Source organism: Varroa destructor, unplaced genomic scaffold (genome assembly GCF_002443255.2).
Source record: "Varroa destructor unplaced genomic scaffold, Vdes_3.0 BEIS01000001.1, whole genome shotgun sequence".
NCBI classification, from domain to species: Eukaryota; Metazoa; Arthropoda; class Arachnida; order Mesostigmata; family Varroidae; genus Varroa; species Varroa destructor.
In genome coordinates this window covers 3,664,379-3,681,073 of record NW_019211454.1, presented here as the reverse complement: position 1 = coordinate 3,681,073, position 16,695 = coordinate 3,664,379, and the positions used below count along the sequence as shown (strand labels likewise).

The window sequence follows — 16,695 nt, the reverse complement described above, 5'->3', positions numbered from 1 at the left end:
AACGAAAGTCTGTTGAAGTTGAAGGTACAGCCATACGACGAAAATGAATTGTTAGTTAATCCGCAAGCGGCTGAGAATAGTATATGCGTACAGCCTCCATATCGTCGTCCGCGCATTCTAAAAATTGTGTGTTTAGTATATAATCCGTAATAATTTTACGTTGTATTGTTCTATTTTGCCTAAAAAATGTAAAATCCTTCCATCCTTTTGAAAATGAAATGACATAATGAAGCAGTACGATGTACGTATAATAAAATAGCAGTTTTTCTAGTAACGGATTATAGCATGACACTGTTCGTACGGCCGACGAAACCGCACCTGCGTAAACTCTATAAAGCCTACATGAAACCCCGTTAGAAACTTACTTAGTACTTTGAAATTTAAGTTTTTTTCATTCCTTGATATCGCGTTTACTTATTTAAGGAATTCTATGCGGGTTAATATGGATGAGTTCATTTTTATATAATTACATATAAGCGTTATATATATTGAGATATATTAGAAGTGTCCTGAGTATGCCTCTCGACAAAAGTAACATTATTGCGGTACGGGCCGTAGGTCGTAGAATAGATACCCAAGTTTTTTTCTTTTTTATAAAATAGATTTTTCCCTTTTTGGAAAGCTCGCCTGTCATTTTTAGAATCCTGATATTTACGCTTAATGCCTCCAGAACGTTGATTTCTATCATCCACACTCAAATTAATTCAAGAAGATTTTTCTACCTTGGAGCCGGAGGATAACCAGATTTGAACCAACGTCAAAAGAAACATGCGAGTTTACAGGTGAGCCACTTTTTAAGCTAGCATGCATCAACTGCGTTAATTCCTATACCGAAGCTCTGCATAGAGATTAGGACTCTTAGTTTGAGGCAAACAGATAATGATTTGTGACAGCATCCGTGTCTTAACTAAAAAAGAATGTCTATTTTTATATCCGTTCGTTTCAACAACATAACAAGCTACAACCTGTAGAGGTTGTATAACACGATGCATGAGCCACTGAAGTATGGATACTACTGAATGCGCCTATTACTCTGTTCCTCCGTTTCCCTTATTTCCTTTAGTGGGGGATACAAATGGCTCTACAAAAAAAATCATCGGGAATTCCCGACGCGTTGCGTGGTTCCGCATATGCGAGGTACAAATACAAGGTTGTTCTGCCTAGAACGTCCCATTTCTATAACAACGATCGTCCAACTGGTAAATTTCTAGGAACGGCCGGATTTAAATGTCGACTTGACGAATACGTTTACCAAGAACAGTCGGTACCTCAAGAGAGAAACTCAGACTTATAGATTTGACTCACATGATGATAGATCTAATAACAGCACCGCGCTATTGTGGAATTAAAGTATTTCTAAAGAATACTTTCATAGTAGTTGAAGAATTGAATAAGCTTGAACAATGTAATACTACACAATCGACGCGTAAAAGTCATCAAAAAGTCTGACGCTTTGCGACCCTCTTCCCAGTATCTTCAGAGGGTTCTGCACAGATGGTCCTTTGTTGACGAAGCCATCGTACAGATAAACCGGTCGAAAGCACTATACTTTAACACATATCTCCAACAAAAAACGGATGCTAAGGGTCGGGCCTCTCATCAGATCCTATATCGCTACGTCGTACTTTCAACTACGCGTTGTGACAGAGAAAGGGCGTACATTGCTTGTAAAGAAGTGGACAAAAAAAACGCAAGCCCCTCAACCCATCAATATATCACTCTTCGTCAGTGCTTTCTATTCACTTCAGCTGTGAACGATTCTCTAAGCCGATTGACAATATATAATGATATTATCATGCTTATTGTTATATTGTGCCCTCAGGACGCGTATAAATGCGTCTTGTGTATAGTTTAGCATAGTAAATTGTTAAACTTGTACTGATAGTTAGCAGTATTGGTTATCAATGAGATGTTGTTGGTGGCCGGCTCACAACTCATTGTACCATCGGACCCTATTGAGCTGTTAAAGATAACAAGCAGCAGAAATTCGTCTAAACGTTTTCGAAAAAAACGCCGCTTCGCAGGTCAAAGTATGTATACTCAGATTGGCCTCTGTTCACCATGATTGCGCATATACCTAATAGCGCGTCCTTTGCTCGCTGGTCAGCGTTCAGCCAAAGTCTGTCAGTGGGTGTTGTAGCAGCCTTCTTCGCTAGGCACTTGATCCAATCATGTGCTAACAATATAACTTTTAGCTCAATCACGAGGCAACCACGCAGTGGCAACAATTACTTGACATCTCGAAACCGGACACAAGAAGCAATTCGGATTGTGGGTGACGTATATACGCGGCCGTCAAATGTGCCTATGCGTCGCACGTCCTATGCGTCGCACGTCCTATGCGTCAAAGTAGTGCTACTCGCGGACAAATATTGACTAACTATATAGATATACTCTGCGTGTTACCATCGGATGTTCTTGGGAAACTTCATATAATCGCGGACGGGGCTTTCTGTGCAATGATGAATGTGTAAGGAAGACACTGTTGTAACTATCTGCGTATATTATTGTTATTAAGCGTTTACTAAGACGACTTGCCCTAAGAAATACCACTATGTGCGATTCTAGCGATACCAGGGTAAAAACTAGTACGATACTCGCCGATTTAGCGCATCAAGCAAATACGGATCACCAATATTCATATGTTATATCATATATATTGTAGGACCAATGTCAGATATAAAGTTTAAAAACTAGCTCAAACAATGATCGAACTGAAATTGGATAAACATGTCCTCTGTGCATGCTCTTAGCTCGTAATGGCTTCGGAGTAACTCCAATGTCCTATGATCACCAGAATGATTTAGGTACGTTAAGGTAGGTATATGGAAAATTATGATTTGTAAAGTCCTCGAATAATTTTTTTTCGGTTTTTACCGGAACAATAGTTAGTCAGTTATGACCGGCATTCGCAGAGTACTTGCTTATAAAAAAATCATAATTATATGTCCTTACTTAATTATTGCAGATACAAATACCAATACAATGAGCCTTAAAATTTGCGATATAAAGAAAATGGTGAAAAGCTGAAACAATCATAATTCGATAACCGACAACGAGAACGTGAAATTACTCTTATTAGTAATGCGTTTCACATGCATTTACGGCACCTTCCGCCACCAGTCCGCTGAGCGAAGGACGTAGCCGTTTGGGTTAGCCTTTTTACACGTACGTGAGGCGTATTGATTGAAAAGGAAACAATTCTAAAATAGTAATTTGTTACTACAGCTAGAAAGTGTTATAGTTCCAGTAGCATAATTCATAACTTTAAAATAACAGGCAAAGTTGAGCCAAAAAACTATCACTTTCATCTAGATATTGCTTGGTTATTCGAGCCTGAACAGATGCCTTAAGTTAGTCATCGATATCCGAGTTGATAGATAGCGTATTTGGCATAATAATGTTAGAATTCTTGAAAAGCTTGAAAGCGTAGTTCATTTTAGCTGTCTTCCAAGGTCGCGCTTGAAGTAATACTCAACGAAACTTCAGCTCTGTCCTTGAGTTAAAAAAAAAGGCCTCAATTTCAGACCCTACTAGCGAAAAAGTCCTGCCACCTCTTACAATCCAATTATTGTTTTCTTTTTTTAGTGTGTGCATCGTCGCTCTCAGCGCAAAATAGACTCAGAAAATAAATTAGGACTAATGTATCGGAAAATGACTATATAGGTACAATTAAGAAAAACTTTAGAGCTGCGATTCGAACGTAAGGCTAGAGGTTAGGTGCCACAGCAGTTAAGCTAAAAATATCATTCGGTTTCAACATAAGCACAAAGGAGATTCGTGCACAAACATAGAAACACCTTGCAAATGGGTTGGGGACTCCTTGTTAAGATGCAGGATAGCAAAACTGTTAACGAACGTTCGCATCAAAGATAAATTGATCAGCCACCACATATAATCTGGTAGAGGCATCTGAATAGGAATTCACTTCCGATGGAAGAGGTAGCTCGTTATCTAAACACTTGTGTAAGCTTCCAACGAAGATTCATCCTAATCTAGATGCATATTCGTATTTTTAGTTCACTGCATCGAAATTTTCTGTAGCATGTTCGTAGCATGCTTACCACTAGACCATCTATGGTCCAGACCAACAATGCCCTCAATATCCATTTTAACAGACTATCGAATGACTATACCGACTGCACTGTTAATAATGCTCAGGATTTTAAAGGGACTGGAGCTCCTCCGACCACAAACAGAGTCAAAAGAAAACCAAGTAATCGAAAACGACTTCAAATTTCGTCTGCTATTCAGTGGCCTCTTTCGAGGATATTATCAAAGATAGTAAACTACAACAAGCTAACACAACGGACTTTTGAACTACGCATCGCTAGCAGACGAAATTCGACTAGTAAATATTCTAATGTTACCGAAAATGAGAGAGAAAAACGACTAGTTTACTCGAGGAGAAATGAGTTCAGAAGGAAGAACGTAGCTTAGTCCCGAAAAGCAACGCTCAGGGGTCAAGTATTTGTTTTTACGAAACCATTGGCTAAGGAGCATATGAGCGAAAGCACAGTGAATCGCGCAAACGTTTTAAAAACGGAAATGTTATAGAGTATTAAAAACCGTGGAGGAGGTGACCAGATGTCGGGACCTAACGGGGAATAACAATGCATTGCCGCGATTGAGGAGGCAAAAGCAGAGTTTGCAGTTTAGAAACCCAGTCCGCCAAAACCGTGTTAGACATTGCAAAATTATACTTTGGTAATAGTGGAAATGTAAAAATTGAATAAAAAAAATAGGCTTCTCGTGGACTGATTCCAGGCCAGTGGGGAATTTATGTGGTGTATTTCACATGCAATTTGCGGAACTTTAGTCAATAGAAAACCGGGCTGGAGCATACGGTCGCCATAGACGAGGCATGATTCGATCCTTGCCGCCAGCCATAAAAAGACCTGACTAAATAATGGCGTCGTCTTCATAAAAAATCGAGTTCGGTGACAGTATAGGTGTAAGGTAATAGCAGCGCTTGCAGTGGACATAAGGGAAATCTGCTACTATGAAATACTCGTCGGAGAATGAAGCCATGATTGCAGCTCGTTATCTACAATTCCTCAAAAGACTCATGGACCATTAGTACGTAACCGAAGGCACGTTGTCTTGTTGGCTACCCAACGACAATGCCGAACCTACCGCCATGCCGCAAGTACATCGTAGACTGAGAGACAATATTCAAAGTTGGCTTAAAACCGCTTGCTCTTCCGATTCTAGTTCGTGTAGTTATGTAGCTTTCCGTACTCCGAAAAAAACTGTTAGATAAGCATATGCCACTATCAAATTGCTGCGACAGCTCATACGTAGGCTGTCCGAGCGCTCGAGCAAGTGCGTGAAGAATTGTAAGGCATACATCAATCACATATTAAAGCATCATCGTTCTAGCCCAATTAGCTTAAAAACTGTTTAATTTTCCAGTTTGCCAGATTCGCTTGTGACAATCTAATATATACATCAGGCACACAAGTATGTGGGTTGAATTAGGCGAAAGAAAGGCAGAAAGTTACGTGATGTAGATAAGGCCAGACACAAAAGTGAAACTAACTGTCTGCCTGCCTGCCCGATGTAAAAAGGCAGGACTCTGATCCTGCAGCGCAGATTTCGGCTTTGTTGATCGTGCAATGATCACTCTACACGCAGTTGCCAGCCTAGAATCTTTTTATATTGAATCAATAAAAAATATGATTTCTAACAGACAGGACCCAATCCTGAAATAAATTCGCATAGTACCACCAACATAAATGGACATAAGTCCTGAAGATCTGTATCATGATATAATCTATCATGGACTGTGAAATTCGAAGATAATATCCACGGTGAAAGGATCGTAAGTTTCGACACATAAGCAAATGAATATCCAGGGTGTTTGTATGAATCCAGATTAAACTATAAATTCAGTATTATGGCATATATGACGGTCAAATTCCGTATTCTTCCAGATTAGTGCAGTAACAGTTTTGCGTAGGTGAACAGTTTATTTTGAACTCTACGGTACGCAAAGACTATAATGGTTCAATTATTCCTGCCTACTTCAAACTACTTAAGCTTTTTCATCGTTTTAGAATCAATCAATCATTTAGCAAGCAGATTGTTACAAGCATTGATTTTGCTAGCAACTTCTATTTTCTATCCATCTAAAGAGTAAATTTGTCCACATATACAAGCACCAACTATTATATTCTATCACATATCGTGATCGTCTATTACCTTCTAATTTGAATTGCTATTATTATTATTTGTCTTAGAGTTAAATATATTATAAAGATAAACAACGAAAATGTACATGATTCCCCGTAATCGTATTTTAAAAATTAATCTAAGATTTCTTTTTCTGGCCAGAAACTAGACTACTTATAGCTATTCCCAATTTTCAAGTCAGATTTGGGCATTCCGGCCATTTCAGGGTCACGCATGGCTAGATTTTTCGTCAAACACAGCGACTATGATAATACAATGTCTGCGGTGGACTGTCACAAAGATTATACATGTGGCAACCATTGACATGTGCCTCTACTGACTTATGAAAGCTTTTGCCCTATGATAGGGTTGCTATACTAGTGAGTCTTACAACGTAGAATCAAATTGAAAGTTGACTATTTATACATCTTATACACATACTTTGACCATATATTTGCATTTTAACGTCTTAGTAATAATCTGTTATGTATTTTTAGTCGACCTTACTGCAAGCGATTTGTTCATAGTCAAAAATAAACTTAGGCGTATAATGTCTTTATTTCACACAAATTTTTCTGTCAAACTAGTTTCAAAATGACTGACGAAATCATGTTATTATTTTAAACTGTTCGGCAACGGCTATTGTAATCGTATGACAATATTTATAAATAAACATAAAACCCACGATAAACTCGCCTGGATTCAAGCAGAAGATACTTGATATAAATCTATCCTTTTACCTGCCATGATTCCCATCAATACTAGCACCTGTCAGCCTCCCTTGTAATGAGATAATTGTTATATACGTTTTCTCGTAGACGCCACTACATTGCGGGTATTTACAATACTCACTAGATTAGCAAAAGCATGAACTCGCTCTTACGAACTACCATTTCCGCGTTCAGGTACACACTTAAGCGCATGATAATGATTGAACCCAGTGCCGACGCGCTAATGACCGAACAAATAACCCAGACGGAGCCCCTACTAGCGAAGGCTCGTTAAGGGGTAGTCGTGTATCAGCGTCTTTAGTCATTTCGTTTTGTTAACGCATATGCCTATTCAATGTTATTATTGCCTGTTCATGAACAAGAGGTACATGTGTAGAGATGCGGATAAGGTTAGCGTAATTTTTATAGGAAAATATCTGCTATTCTCGTTGCTGAAGGAACTATTCCTGTGTCATTTAGGATTAGGATGCGCATGGCAGAAGGCTCACGGGTATCACTTTTGTCGTGCTGCTATTACGGGTTGATGCTAGCTAGCTAGCTACAGTCCTGAAGGATCGTCTTAGAAATGCGCGTCACTTCGCTAAGCATAGGTTGGATCATATATATTTACTTACGTATGACTTGGATTATAACAGATATATCATATTGTGATTGGGTGGAATTCGATTCATCTAACTCCACATACGTCAGATATAGAAAAGGTCCTTGAATGTGTATTGAATATAAGTCTCTTTCTCGAAAAATATGTATATCTAAATAACGCTTATTTCGAACAGTAATCATAGCAGGATAGTGTAGATACGGCTGATTTAATAATAAATGTACGATGGCTCTAATTTGAAATTTAACTTGACAACCGGCACGACCGTCGAGTTTAAGATAGTATCTATTCGTTTCAGGTGTCTTGAGTAACCAGAGATGAACAATATTTACTTCAAATCGATTTCAAATTTACTTCAAATTATTTGTCTATTATGAGCGAACTCGGTCGACTGGTGCTGATTTACCGTTTTCTTTTTTTAATTTTTGCACTACGCGCCATTAGCAGACGAAATTCGGGCAGTAAATATTGCCATCGGACTCGGTTTTAAACGGGGTTTTTGTTTAATTCTAGTGTTTCAGAGGCAGCTGATCATTTGAATTTACTCTTTCTCGTATGCTTTTTATTATTGATTTCGAACAAGTGGAAACTAATTTATATTTAATAAGCTCGCTATATTTCTATATTCGTAATTGTGTTTTTTTTTTCCATTTTACGTTTGAACGCAGTCCGAAGATATGTCACATTATTTCGCAAGAAGCTAATCGTATTTGTGTTTAAATAATGACCTCTTCCATTCGATCGCAAAAGGAGGCCTATCTGGTGCCCAACAAAACTATAACATGCGGCTTTATAAAAAAGGTTTCTTGCTATATGCTGAATTGCCATGTTAACTTACTGTCTCCGTAAAACCCCTCCGAGAATTCGAGGTAGAGTTATTATCGGGTTCGCAAATACAGTACGTTAATGGGAAAACTTTTTTCGGCGGTGGCTGTAGTGAGCAAGTTCTCTCTTGGCAGAGAGTTAGGTAGGTCGGTAGGAAGCACTATTGCTAGTGCTATTGAAATGATGCCGTCAGAGAAAAAGTTTACACTGTCGGCAATAGCTAGACTGAAAGAATACCTGTGTAGAAGGCAGTGCCATAGAAGAGCCGGATCGCCTTTCTTATCAACGCAAGCCGCAATTTTACTTGGAAAGGACCCGACGCAGTATGGCTAACCCTGTATCCTTACAAGATCTTTTGTCCTTTACAGTTAGGCCAGGCATAAAAATGTAAGTTATATATACTTGGAATAGTTTGCTTTATCGTAAAGCAACATAACGATAATAAGATTTCGTCAACATCGAATAGTAAGTATCGTTGTAAGATGGAGGACGACACGTATACACTTGATTAATATAACATCTAAAGCGATGCAATAATAATTGAACAGAACTTTCAACCTGCGCAACAAGCTTTTTCATAGACACTAGGCGCAACTATTATACTACCAATCAAAGGAATCATGGAGTGGCATCAAATGCCAATTGTTAGGTCTGAGTAACAAGCAACAAAATAAGACCCATAAACGCGGTTTCCCATGTCGATACTGCTCATAAGATGGTCATTATCATATTGCTTCGCTTTACTGATGCGTAAAATTTCTTAGTTAGGATGGTTAACTTTTGGGTTATCTTCAGCCTCGAACCAAATTCACATACATAGATAAAGGGGCGTCTATTTGTAGCGGAGAAAAATGTACGCTTCATTGTTAAGGCGCTTCATTGTCTATGCTAAATGAAGGACATCGAGAATGTATATTACATTACAAGTATTTACCCCAGATAGGTAACTGTTCGCTCGTTAAAAACAACGCTGTAGCTAAGCTTGTAGATAAGTCGGTGTGGCCTTGTATAGTTCATTATCTCATGAATTCTATTCTGCGCTCCTTCTTCGTTCCACTGACCTCATTGTTTAGAGATATCGACCAAACTCCGCAAATAACGTTTCTAGTTACAGAGGAAACAGTGCTTTATCAGCTGCTTTTCTAATTCTACTAACAAAAAAACATTCTATTCTACATACATTAGTCATCAGCGATCTGCGTAGATATAACGTATGTACAATAGCTTCTAAAAAACTGATCAAAATTTATAGCAAAGTAAACACCGCAAAATATTATATAACTAATACGATGATGGTGGCTTATGTCGGCGAATTTTGTATTTCCTCATTTTTTAGACAATACGCATATTGTTTCCATTTAGGCTTGGATACATCAGCTTATCTAGCTACCTAAATCATGTGTATTCTGTTAAAATCTTATAGATTTTAACAGAATACGCAATAAATTGATAAATATCGTTATGTAAACGAATCTTATCCAAAATAAGGATATTTTGAGTTGTCGAGTCACCAATACGCACGAACTAGATAGAAGTCGACTTCTCCTATAGAGGCAACAACTAGGCTAGAGTACCTAGTTTTTCTCACCGACCTTGTAGACTTTGAACCGAGTCGATCGATATTTGTTTGCGGCAAAGTTCACACAGGCAGTGTGATTCCCGTAGACGGAATACTCTGGGCCTTTCATTAACGACAGGACCGGTAGGCTATTTCTAGAAAAAAAAAAAAAAAAAAAGAAATAGCTACAGAAAGTATTACTATAATAATATAATAACTATAATAGATACTTAGGGCATCTATGTGTTTAGCAATCGAATCAGTTTTTCCATCAAGCCTTTCAACGCATGCTGAAAAATGCCGCAGCACAAATGACAAACTCGATGGGTTTTGGCCGGGTAAAAAGGAAATTGTATTCAGGAAAATTGATGAGGTGATAACAAAAATCATCTCCAACCCTCTAATACAAATAAATAATTCACCAGGACCGAGAGTGTTCCTAATGCAGTTAGGAGTATCGGTCAAAAGCTAAGAAACTTTGCTGGGTATTGCTAGTGAAAGCATGATTTTTTCGGAAATTTTCTCGATAATATTAGATTTAACGGGTTGAAAATGCTTTCTCTCGATTGAAAGCTCCACTTATGAAGAACCTTTAAGTTATACAATTGGCTTTAAATAGGAAGTTCGCTGGACGCATCCTATTCGGCAGATGCTGAAGCTATTTATTATTAATGTAAAATCCTAATTGAAATATCTTCTGCGGTTTTTGTCCTTGCTTTTGTCCTGTTTATATCTATTTATAATATTTGAAATACTAGACAAGTTTACCTGTTCCTGCTTTCAATATGTGTATACGGTTCGTAATTAAGATTGCGCAAAAAACATAATGCACAGACATGTTTTTCTAAACATTTTTTCACAATAAATCCCTTCGTCCAATATGTTGTTTAAGCCATAATGAAAGCAAAGGGTTTGCTGCTGTCGGGCAATGGGGAGCAGAACGATGAAATTGGCAAGTCTACTGGGGTCTTTATCCGTTCTATCTGCATGAGGCAGTAACTGAACTCAAACCGTGCCAATGGGGACAGGTCGTACCTCGAAAAAAACCTGTGCGGTAAAGCTTACGAGGACGTTAGTCAGGCAGCGGTTTCCTATTCTAATGAAAGGAAAGATCAACAAAAACACGGCAAGGAAAATCAAATAAGCCAAACGCCAGATGAATGTGGCTCATCGTAAAAGGCTGTAAAGAGCGAAAAAGGATTACTACTTTCTGTAATCGAGGGAATAACCATATCATGAAATGAGCCATTGCAGGGGAGTATTTTGTTGCTATGTGATGTTGATCTGAGGCTACACCGTTGTTGGCAGATTCATAGAAGATACAGAAAAAAGTTATAAGCTTTTCTAAAGTTATAGAGATCCCAGTGACCACACAATTTCGAGATCTATCACGTAATCGGACCAGAATCTCCTACGGTGGCACTTTTTGGGAAGATAAGATCTTGTTAACGTTAGGAATCGCGGGGTATTATTGCCTTTAAGGAGCAAACACTAGAAAAACAAGCCAAACAACCTTTAAGGACAGTGCTCTTTTGCAAGGAAGTGAAAATACTTGTGCCATGCAAAACTTATCACATATGTTGAAACCCCAGTGTTAAAGGCTGGGCCTGCAGTAGCAATATGTAGAAGGGATTTACGGTGCCGTATGTTCCCGTGATAGCTTAGTGGGTAACGTATTTGCATGCAGATATCAGGGACACGTTGCGGTCTAGGTTTGAACCCGGGCATAGACGGACGGGCTTCGTTTCGCACTCAGAGCTAGTCGTCTGATGAGATGCCTGGCGTATATATATAATACTGGGCGTAAAACGCGAAACATAGAGGTTGCCATGCTTGCGCGAGGCCAGTCATATGGGTATCATCTGTGGGCAAACGCTGAAGTAGATCAACCGTAAAAGAGCTCACTCAGCTGTCTTCGTGCATAACCTGGTCCATTTCGATAATATAAAATAGAAAAATAAAGGGCGTCGCTGGAATGTCAGCTTTTTCAATAGCAAAAGTCTTCGAACGTGACAAGAAGCCCAGCTGAAAGCCACGATGGATTAAATTCATTCATCTGCACCCCCAAGCGAAGTGAGAACCGAGCGAAAACTGGGATATAGGAAAATATAATATGCCCCAGGCGGGTAATAATTTCGCTGTAATTTGTATCTATACTAAGATGAAACGTCACAGAAAGTAGCAACAATTGATTGATACTTTAATTCGATCTGGTGATAATAGGTTGACAAGCGCTGATTATGTTAGCTATGTTATCTATGGTTTGATCTTTTTTCGCCAGCGCGGGGATCTTTGTACCTGCCCAGTTTTATCATTCCCTTGACACTGAATATAATGCGTGCACATTTTATCTTCGAATAAAAAAGTGCATCCTTAACGGGTGTATTTCCGGTTTTCAATCCGCTTATTTCTATTATGCTGCACAGATGGTATCAAAAACATATGCGCAATACTCAGTAAAGTCAATCTACTACAATGGCTCCTGGAAGCATAAAATAACAGTGTGCTATGGGTTCATTTGCAAGAAACTGGCTTACGATGCCAGGTCGTTCAAACTATAGAGAATTGTATACTATTTGTGGTTGGCCTGGATTCAGGATATCAGAGAGTTAGTTCTGGCTGAAAAAGTCCGTTCTATGTTGCTTCCAAATTGAAAAGGCTCTGTTTGAGAAAGTCCGTTAGAACCTACATCCTTAGATGAATGTTTAGTTTGCAAAGTTACCCTAGATAATTTACCTCAGATAAATTGTCATGTAACTTGCTTTATACGTGTCAAAAAGGTATGATTTCATGAAAGACCGTTCTCACACTTACCGTCGCCATCAGCCGCATTAACCATCATAACACCACTTTAATTACCATTGAAATTCAGTTCATTTAATAGATATGCTCTCGCTAGCCGCTTGTCGTGAAGTTCTCTTTCTCACACGAGTCAGTTACTTGGGTTAGTGAAAAAACGTCTGATATACAATTCAAAGCATGTTCATATGATGTTAGTTACATAAAAACATAAATTACATAAAAAGTATGTTGCTGTAGATAATCAAGGTGACAATGTCATCATAAAACAGTACAGAAAAAAAAGTACATGTCTAAAGCGCGCGGTGTATTCCTATCAAAGTAATGCCAGTGTAAGTTTCGGCTTGTTAGGACGAAGATAGGCTTTTCCAATGTGAGATGCTCTCTTATTTGATCCCTTCCGTACAAGTTACCTTTACTCGCTTAGATAAAGAAGCTGTTTAGTGACGCGACCTTACGGTTCGCAAGGCTGTTAACGCGTACCGACAGAAAGCAACTGTCACATTCGAAGTTCAATCTATGGGGGTGGAAAGTTCTCTGGTAAGAAACTCTATCAATCCGACTATCGTCTAGTGTATCATTACTACTTCACTAGGTACAAGAAGCCCAGATTTACTAACTGCGACTCAGTTACCACATTTCTATGTTTAATTCAAATTGCAGCGTAACTGGGTACAAAGTATTTGACATCAATACGCTATATACATTTTTGCCTACTGAGACGAAGCTACCATAAAAAAAAAAACGCGAGGACAAAGAAGGTGATTAGATGGGGGTTTTCATAACATGTATGTTTTATTCAACTTGTTGTGATTAACAACACGTTTGTTTTCAGTCTAAATTTGGCAAATCTCATAAATACATACAAACAGAAGCACGAAAGATTGTAAGTCGGATTCTGAAAGCTTCCGCTGATTGGATCAGAAACGATGACATCATATTGAAATTAGTTTCACGATATTGCGTGCGTGACAGGTTTCAATATTTACAGACGTACAAACATACATATAACAACTATAATCATATGCATAAACGTATTTAGGGGCGTACCAGTCGCACACAATTTACAAACCATCTCATAATATTATACATAATATAACAGATATTCGTCGTCGTGCAGATTTTCTCAGAGAGTAAGCTGTCTTTTGCCAAACAATAAACTAAAATTTACTAGAAAAAAAAAGCAACATGTGTAGGTATCCGTTAAATAATGATTGTTGGCACACCTTAAAAATAACAATGTTCTTTGTAAATAGCTATCGATATTGACACATGTCATCAAAATAACGTTTATGTGTATGTTTTTTAAAACACACATTAGCTCAAACTAGAAGACCCAGTTGAAAATCATAGCCATGCTACCTTCTATATATATATATATATATATAGCTCTGCAATTAATAACGATAAGACATACGAGATAATACATACTACGGAGTTATCACGTTCATTCTGAGTTTACGTATAAACCGTTGAGTAAGCGTTCTGAAAGTGAAAAGCAAGACTACCTAGAAAAAAACGTGGCCCAATTTTTCAGCCTGCGTACTTTTCAATGATTGACCCGGACGTATAAGCTAAAATACGAAACTAATTTCAGGATTAGTCTAGCAACATTAGTAGCTAGCATTAGTAGCAACTAGTCTCACTGCTTTCATTTAACATGACTATACGTTCAGTTATGTCAAGCCTTATTCACATTGTTGATACCCTTCGTGGGCTATAGTACCTATACCAAATGCATGGTATGTAGTATCTCCTAAAGGCCACCTGTCAAATATATCAGGAACTTTTGTACAACTTCTGTAACCCGTTTTAACGCTGTTATCTTTAAAGCTGACTAGACAAAACGTCTCGGCCAAATATCGGGCGTGTTGAGTGAATATATATTTCAAAAAAAAATACGGCATAGACTCTGTGTTGTAAAGTACTTCATAAAACTTTTAAGTTTCTATAAACAACTCTTTCTAAGTAACAACGTACTTCGGTGACGCAGGGCTCTTCTGGCGTAACGTAGCTGATTAATTCATTAATATCACAATTTTTATATAAACCGTATTAATCATCATTTCGTCTAGGTAAATGAAAGGCACGTTTTGTCTGCTGTTGCACTTCGCTAGTATTTTGACAAGATTTTAGTTGAGTGGACCAAAGCCCCGCTTCGGAAATTGACGACTAACCGGGAATTTTCGAAACTCGCATCTTCGCCCGCCTTAGTTCATTTAACCTGCTTATATCGTGATATTTTCTGAATTTAAGCTTAAAATTTAGGCTTAGACCTATACTCGTTATTCTTTTTCTATGTAACGATATGCATTGGTTACTTTTTCGGCTTGCAAGAATGATATGCTCCTATTATCCACGTGGCAGGCTTACAATTTCATGTTTTCTATCATAGTTAACCGCAGCTCTACTGACGACTTATCTACTCTATTCAAAGGGATATTATGGCGCTCGTAATCAGGAATTATATTGTTTAGAAAACCCTCGTCTTGACCCTCACATCAGGACAGCACGGTAGGTCTTGTCACAATAAAAATAAGCCGTCAACTCTTAGTACGGTGCAAATTTGATACATTTCCACAATAAAGAGCCGAAGAGCTTAGCCATTACTAGAATTATCTATAGACTGTACAATTTGAAATAATACATGACAACGTCGGGATTCATCCGGCGGTACGAAGGACAACTTCATCGTCTCTTGCTAACAACGCTGTTATTGTGGTCCTGTCGGACACAGCAGGCACACGCCAGGCCTTAACAACGAGATCGAAAGCTCTTTGCAACAGCAAGGCGACCGTGTGATACCGGGCAGTTTCTCAAGACTCTGTAAATCTTCGGACTTAAACTAGTGCGCTTAGTAAATGGAGCTTAGAAAGAAATAGGACAAAACAGTAACGAAACCAAGCTATAACTTTATTTAAACAGCGGTAGGTACCTAGCTTAACATAACTGAGAGTAAAATATCTTTTTTTTTTTTTTTTGATGAACTACTAACGAGCACGTACATAGTGATTTTTCTTTACTTCTGAAAAAAGTATGGACGGACGTTTCTTTCGTTCGATGCATAATCATCGGAAAAGGGAACGCTGTGGCCTCTGACGCTTTATAATAAAGATTTCATTTTATCTTCCTACAGATCCACGTTGACAACACGTTGGACTAAATGGTGCCAACCAGACCTCGCCAAGACTCCAGATCTGATGAATTTCATAGTAAACATGATAGAATATTGTAGGTTAGTAAGCCATTACCAAATTTGTTGGTTTCTCGAGGTGTGCCAAACGCGCAGAGCTGCATTAGTTGAAACTGTCGAGGCGTAACGACACAGAACTGATATGCTTGATCTATATAAAATATAATAGTTCTTTTACTTACTATTACGTTTGTGCTAAGGCTATCATTTTACGGCCAAAATCGTTTGAAGATTCCAATTACAGTTTTATTATCCCAGGAAGACACTACGCTTTCTGCATATCTTCAAAGAGGACAACGAGATTGAGCGATGCAATCAGATACGCTAACGGCACGCAATCTCATACCGGAGAAGTGTACCAAAACCGTATGACGGATCCCACTGTAAAGCCTTAGACTTGCGACCGGTAAGAGGATTTTAAATTATACACAGATAGCTAATGCGACAACCGAAATTCTATGTGGCAGTCGATGGATGAACGTGCACAATTATATCTATATACCGGTTGGTTATACAAGTTATCAAGTTTCCGTACAGTAACTTCAGCTACAGATCCTTATTATACAGAATTCACTGTTTAAATGCAACATTAATCTATTTTGATGCTACAATTTGTTATGCTCTAATGACAAAATTAACGATACAGTGCATAAAACGAACAAATTGTTACTATTATGTATGAAGCATCGCTCCCTACGGTCTGCGCCAATCCGTTTTGATAAAAGTGCAAAGGTCTGGTGTTGAATAACAAATCCATCAAGTTCTTGAAATGCTCTCTACTGTCAAATATTTTTACGATTGGAAAACGTAATAA

At 38.3% G+C, this 16,695-nt stretch overlaps 1 long non-coding RNA gene across 1 annotated transcript; it reads left to right on the top strand.

Moving 5' to 3' along the window:
• Positions 1 to 641: 641 nt before the first annotated feature.
• LOC147758145 (uncharacterized) lies at positions 642 to 16,396 on the top strand. Its single transcript, XR_015319564.1, has 3 exons — positions 642 to 782; positions 15,825 to 15,923; positions 16,140 to 16,396. It is a non-coding gene; the product is annotated as an uncharacterized LOC147758145 (long non-coding RNA).
• Positions 16,397 to 16,695: the final 299 nt, after the last annotated feature.